General features: G+C 30.4%; 1 long non-coding RNA gene across 1 annotated transcript; it reads right to left on the bottom strand.

Annotated features, from left to right (window-relative positions):
- Nucleotides 1-5,608: 5,608 nt before the first annotated feature.
- On the bottom strand, nt 5,609-7,300 carry LOC111399565. Its single transcript, XR_002703743.1, has 5 exons — nt 6,983-7,300; nt 6,453-6,542; nt 6,136-6,375; nt 5,788-5,871; nt 5,609-5,663 (listed from the first exon to the last, which is right to left on the bottom strand). It is a non-coding gene; the product is annotated as an uncharacterized LOC111399565 (long non-coding RNA).
- Between the last annotated feature and the right edge of the window lie 217 nt (nt 7,301-7,517).

Raw genomic sequence — 7,517 nt, 5'->3', positions numbered from 1 at the left:
TCCTTCAGCCATTCTGCTTCTTTCCCTGTTTCAGCCAAAGCTACAAACTCTGATTCCATAGTTGAATGTGTAATGCAAGTTTGTTTCTTAGACTTCCAAGAAATTGCACTTCCTCCAAGAATGAAAATCCATCCAGATGTGGATTTATTTTCTCCTGCACTTGGTATCCAACTTGCATCGGTATATCCTTCCAATATTTTAGGATACTTGGTATACTGCAGCCCAAGGTTTTTGGTTTTCTTTAGGTAACCAAGAACCCTACCAATGGCTTTCTAATGTTTCGAACTTGTATTGCTAGTAAACCTACTTAGTTTACTTACAGCAAATGCCACATCAGGTCTTGTACATTGTGATGCGTACATAAGACTTCCAATTGCACTTGTATATTCTATTTGTGCAATTGCTCTACCTTCGTTTTTGATTAATTTTATATTTGGATCTATAGGGGTATTCGCCTCTTTAATGTTCAAATGTTTAAATTTATTTAGCACATTATCAACATAATCTGATTGACTTAATGTAAAACCCCCACTATCCTTCTTTACTTTGATTTCAAGGATAGTATCTACTTCTCCAAGATCTTTCATTTTGAAAGTAGATGATAGAAATCATTTTGTTTCTTTGATTCTGTCTATATTGTTACTAATGATTAGCATATCATCAACATATAGACACACTAATGTGATTATATCACCATTCACTTTTGTGTAGAGACATTTATCTACTGAATTGTGATTAAATCTATTTGACATTATTTTAGAGTCAAATTTCTCATGCCACTTTTTGGAAGCTTGCTTTAATCCATATAAAGATTTAATTAATTTGCACACCTTATGTTCATTTTCTGGTAGAACAAACCCTTCCGGTTGTTCCATATAGACCTCATCTTCGAGATCTCCATTTAAAAATGTCATTTTTACGTCCATTTGATGAACATATAAATCATATATAGATGCTAATGCAAATAAAATCCTTATTGAGGTTATCCTTGCCACGGGTGCACATGTGTCGAAGTAATCAATTCCTTCCCTTTGACGATACTCTTTAGCTACCAATCTAGCCTTATAAGTATTAAGCGATCCATCAGAATTATATTTCTTTCTAAATACCCATTTACACCCAATAGCTTTCAAACCTGCTGGTAGGTCAACTATTTAGTTTGTATGTATTGTCGTGTTGGATCGTAGAAAGATTCAAAATACCTGGCAAACAAAAGTTCAAGATTACGTTATGTAAATTATATCTAAATTGTGATTTAAATCTTCAAAGTGGTCGAAAACCTCCCCAACAGAGAGATGCAAAGGAAGTACATTTTTCATTTTTCGACAGAAAATGTAAAAAGATATAAATTCACTTTTTTTTTTTACTTACAAAAAGAAAAAAGTAAATTTATATATTTTTCAGACAGTTAAATTAAGTGTAAGTGTTATGCCCTAAATCCAATCGATTTAGGTTGTAAATACTTGTAGTATGTTTAATGCATTTATTTTTTGTAAGATATATTATTTATTTAAATTAATATTTTGATAAATAATATTAAATAATAGAGTACGAAAATTCAAGTTTAAATTATTTGTTAATCATAAGGAGTTGTGGCTGTGAGATGCAAATTACATATAATTGAATCTTGAATAATCCATGGTCATAAGTAATAATGAGATACGAATATTGTTATTACAGATAGATCATCACATGTGGCATTTCTTACTTGTGAAGTAAGTAGCTGATCTCACGAGCTAAAGTGTGGTGACACTTAAATGAAATCGTATATGTTTTGTTATAGAACGAAACATTGGAGACTCGCTAAAAATTTCCACATGGATAACTATCTGAGTGTCAGTGGTTAATCTCTAACGTTAGGCAGTAGAATTGGTTCTTTGACTTGAGGTCGTCATAGTGCCTTATATGAGGACAGTTATGCTTTGACGGTGTTGGATGTTGTTATGTTAAGGGCCACTAATACGACATCGTTCAAGTATGTCAATAACCATATGAAGGTTGTGAATGACCAATAGAGGATTCGTCACTCTTAGATAGTAAAAGATTGTGATCTGCATTGTTCAATTAAGTCAATAATGAAATTACATAAGTCGAAAAGGAGTTTTCGACTCACGTTGACTTAATAGTAGAATGAAATATATGATCGATAATCGAAATTGACGCACTTTCATATCTCGTAATTTATCAGATTATATTAATGAAGTGATTATAGTTTCATGGTAAACGAACAAGTTTGGTTTTGTCATACCACGTGACATTTTCCGTCACATGTGTTATCCTGATACATTGCTAGATATTAATTTGGGACGGCGAGTGTAAATTGGTGATAAATTAAAAAGGTATTTTAATTTATCAATTTTGATTATATCAAAATAATATTTCACATCATTAGATATTGTGGTCGGAAATATAATGGATCGCACATAAAAGAAAATTGGAAAATTGTAATTTATCAATTACTTAATTTCACAATCATTGAATAAATTAATTAATTTGGTTGATTATTTATAGGCTCGAATTAATTAATTTGATTAATTAATTCACGGACCGAATTTAATTAAATGGATTAATTAAATATTGGACCTGACCAGACCAAACCCGGTTGGATTTATATAAATACATGGTTAGGATTTTCAATCTTTAGAGTTTTTCATAATTTCTTGTTAGCACAAGAGGATAAAATCATGATAGCCGCAATCTGTTCTCTGTATGGAATTCATTGAAGGCTGGATAATTGAACAGCTTTGGAAGGCAGATCAAAGTTGTTGTAACAAAAATAACGCAAAGGAGTTTGTAGATCTAAGAAAATGTATAACTTTTATCACACTTCCTATTTAAATACAAAGATGAATTCTGATACGAATTGAAATTGTTTTTATTTTCGCTGTGCATGTTTAAGTAAATTCCCAATAGTGGTATCAGAGCCAACTTTATATTTGTTAGAAATTGATTTACATGTTTATGAAATCAAAAGTTGATTTTTCATCATGTTCTTGAATCTAGCAATTAAAGTATTTATATTTCTTCAAAATTTGTTTTGAAAAAAAAAAAAAGAAAAACAAAAGAGGAATATTTCGGGTCGATGGTGAGCGGTGGCAGTGCCGCTGCTGGTTGGGGCAACGCCTTCAACGCCAGTAAAGGTGCCACCACTGGAGGAAAAACAATTTAGGGTTTTCGGGAGTTGGAGATGGGGGGCCTCTCATGCAATTTATGAAATTGCAAGCCCCCGCATGCAAATTGTTTTGGGAGTTGTCTTGCAAATTCTAATAGAAAGCGGAACATTCAGTTTATTTTTAACCACATATTCTCTATCAATCTACTATTCAAAACAGAATTCTTAGCCAAATAATGGGACTCAAGCAAGGGCTAAATAATTTCAAAAAAAAAAAAATGATTGAAAATGACTTTAAAGAGTCAACAAAATAGTTATCTTTAAACTCAACTTATAAGTAACTCTTTTCTCCAGGAAATATAGGGAAATAAACGAAGTAACTGGCACAACGACCTCGTAGTCTTCCCTTCATCTCTCTTGCACAAACACATGCAGAGGAGAGAGAGAGAAAATATCTTCTTAACAAACTTCCTTATTTTTAAAATCCTTTCAAATTATGTAATTAATTTGAAAAAGCCAGGACCCATGTTATGATTCACAAGTGATATGCAATATGTTAGGATTCTAAACTTTGTACAAACAAAGAAACAAACGTACAACATTGATGAAACAAAATTTCAGCTTAAAATAAACAATAATTAGAAATGAATTATTGGTAAGAGTATACATTGTATACCCAAAAAGAATTTGTTGTTTATATAAGTATTTGAGAAATCCCGCCCAATATTATAGTAAACAACGTAGTTCTTTCTCGCTACAATGGAGTAAATATTCAGTCCAAGACAATTTTAGCGAATAGATAGAGAATATTAAAACATCCATGGTGTTACACTTCAAAATGCAACCAGGGGTAATCATTCAAACTCAATATCGAAAACTGAAGTTTAATAAATGCATGCATACAAGAAAGAAGAAAATAAGAAAAACCAAATTATTGAAAATAAAATTATTTGAATTTGTCCCAAAAATGTTAATACTAGACATTCACATAAAGTTTAAGTTTGTTTTTAGAGGCTGGTTTTATTAGTATTATTATTAATGTAATCCTAAAGAAAGAAACAACAAAATTTACCGAAATATTTAAATGGACAATTTATTTTTTACTTTTTTGAGAATATGATAGTGGAGGAAGTCCTCTTAGAGATATATAGAGAATTAGGGTTGATAAATAGTTCAATAGGCATCTCATGTATTTTTCTGTCAGAGAAAAAAAAAATAAAAATAAAAAAAGAGAGAAATTGGTTATCTTGAAATAAACAAAATTTTTATCAATTTTTTAATTCTTTATATTTTGATCTTTAATTCTACTATAATTTTTAAGTCTACTATAAGTTACAAAATTATAAAATTTAAGGAATGCTAATCTTAATTGAATCACATGTAAATTAAAATGACTCAAATTAGTCGTCACTATATGTCTCATCGTTCTGGATGTTGAAAGAAAATTTAAATAGATATTTTTATAGAGTTTTCATACTATACATGTTAACGGATGTTGTAGTTTTTTCGTTTAGTATTATGGATATTTTAGTTGTTCCGTATGTTGTAAGATGAAAGTCTAGAATTCAAATTCCACAAATCGTTTTTAAAAACTAAGCATGTAACAAGTCTTAAATGAATTTGACATTTAAAATACTATACATCTCTCTCTCTCTCTCTCTCACACACACACACACACACACACAAATACGACAGGCGATTATTTTTTAACATTTTATTTATAATCTTATTTTAATCAGGAAAAAAAATAAAACGTTGTTAGTAATATCAACTAAATTGCAGATGGTCAACATTAATTGAAAATTTGATAGCATGCTGTCAAAAGAATGTAAAGAAGTAAATTCACATCAAATAAGTCAAAACCAGTTTAATGAGACCATTGCTTAAATTTTTTGTTAGTTTTCATTTAAATTTTAAATTCAGAAATTTATAGGATGAGTACGTTGTATCCTATATTTTGTATATTTAAAAGTTTGCAATATTATCACCAAAAAAGTAATGTTATTGAACAGACTTGATACTCAGTACCAATCTACGTGACATTAGATTACTCCTACATAGTTCAAAGTATGAAAACACATTTCAATTTCATTAGACAATATAGTAATGATCCCCTGCCACGTAAACTATTCTAAATAACATTACTCAACAAGATATCAAAAACTAGGTAGGAGACATTATATTTGAAGCTGCTAACATACACACACACGCATATGTTCGTGGTCATCAATAACCTATATGCATCACGATTCACAATTTATAAAGAATCGAATAAAATTATATATGTTAATAAAATTAATGTTTACAATGAAGTAAAAATACAATGTTAAAATTAACGTTCACAAAGAAGAATTAAAGTCTTAAGAGAAACAAAGTGTAAGGATAAATAAGAGTCAAAATCAACATAAAATAATAATATTACTTCAAATTTATTAGATACTCATCTACTATAAAAGGTAGTCAATGTCTAAGAGCCACCCATTACTTGATTTTCCGTAAGGACTCCATCATCGACAAATTGATTTGGATTCTCAACAGTTGCATTTTCCTTCTACAAGAAGAACGTAACATTAGAGTAAAAACTTGAAATTTTTTTATAAACAAAAAATCTAAAACACAATTGAAATTTGCAAGGTTCAAATTCCATCTAAGCAAATATGGGGTTGGAAAGCTACCTGTAAATGATTCTCTAATAATTTCCATAATTCTTTTACTCTGCTCTTTGAGGCTTCAATATCGGCATCTATTTCTTTAATTTTCTGTATCACACAACAAATTATTTTAGAGTAAAAGAATCTCTTCAAGTATGAGAGTTTCTAGGTTTGCAAGTTTTCATTTACTTTTGGATTGATAATAGAACAATTAAGATAAGAAGAAAATGTAACAACGAAATTGTTAGCCACGACAAGCTAATAATTTTGTATATTTTGCATCACGTGATCACGAGTTCATTTAAAATAATAACCAGAATGGGAACATAAATGCAATACTTTGAAGTAAATAGAAATCTAAATATATCAAACCTTCTTCAGCAAAATATATTTCAGATCATCTTTTAGGTACTTATTTGCTCGTCTCCTGCAATTGTATACAGCAAGTGAGGTCCAATTAATTGGAAACGAATATTTTAGAAATAGATATGGAAATATTACTTAGAGAATTTGTTCTCACTTTAGCTCGTAGAATACACCAAATTTTTTTGTTTTGATCCTCTTTAAATAAAATTCATCTGGGTTCCTCAATGCCGCTTTTAGCTTAAGTTTCTGCAGGCAAACAGTGACTTACAACGAATAGAAGCTAAAAAGAGATTTTGAAGACTAAATTCGAATTCAAAAGTTACCCGTAAAGCCTGCTTCTTTTGGTGATAAGCTCGTGCACGCTCGATATAATCCTTGTGAATTTGTTTCCTTGTAGACGACATTGCTATAATCTGTAACAAACATAAAGAAAGGATCTTGTCAAAGATTTATCGCAAAAAATAGAAAATAATAATAATAATAAAATAAAACAGCTAAAAACCCATAGAATCCCCCTGCAATTAGAAGAAAAATAAATTTATACGCTCAATAGAACAAATCATAAAAATCAGATACTGATTGCTGTTTCGTCAAAACTAAATAGTTTGGTCGAAAGTGTCGTTCATTAATGCAATCTCCAGGAGAAGAAGAAGAAGAAAAAGAAAAAAAAAAAAAAAAAAAAAAAAACAAAACAAAATTCAGACGGATGTTCGTTTGGTTATGAAGGTACCAAGGTCATTACCAAATATCAATTTAGGGTTTCTTTATTAAGTTTCAAATATGTAACACAGAATGCTAGTAATTAATCTATGAAATTTCTGTTTCTATTCAAAAGAAAAGAAAATATTTTTACCTTATCTCAGTTAAAGAATTGAGAAGAACCAGGCTGGATGGTGATGTGAAGCAATTTCAGCGGCTGCTGCAATGGCGAGGAGGAGCTTCTCGCGAGTTTTATCGTCTTATAAAAGGTCTAGTGATGGTTGGCTCCTGGTAGCATTAGGTATCTAAATCGCATCACTTTTAAATGCGACTTCTGATTATTATTAATTATTACTCTACCACTATGAATCTTTTATTTATAGCATTATTTAATCAACCGAGTTGCGAGTTCAATATTTTTGTAGTGTAACTCAAAATCATATTTAATAGCAATGGAAGTCCTCGCCGGGACCGTCGCTCGAACCCCGTAGCTACGTTGACTACAAAACCCACAACGAAACTGACGAACCCAAGAAAGTCAAATTAATCCAAGAGTTTAGGATTAACCCAAAAGAAAGTCGAACCAAAAAACTCAACAAGAACGACGCTTGAAAGACCCCTTGATCACGCAATCCAAAAATTAAATTCGGTTGTTTGAACGTCACAAGTTAACACTTGATAAGTTCGAA

This window comes from Olea europaea, chromosome 9, assembly GCF_002742605.1.
Source record: "Olea europaea var. sylvestris chromosome 9, O_europaea_v1, whole genome shotgun sequence".
Taxonomy (NCBI): domain Eukaryota; kingdom Viridiplantae; phylum Streptophyta; class Magnoliopsida; order Lamiales; family Oleaceae; genus Olea; species Olea europaea.
This window is presented reverse-complemented; position numbering and strand designations above follow the sequence as displayed.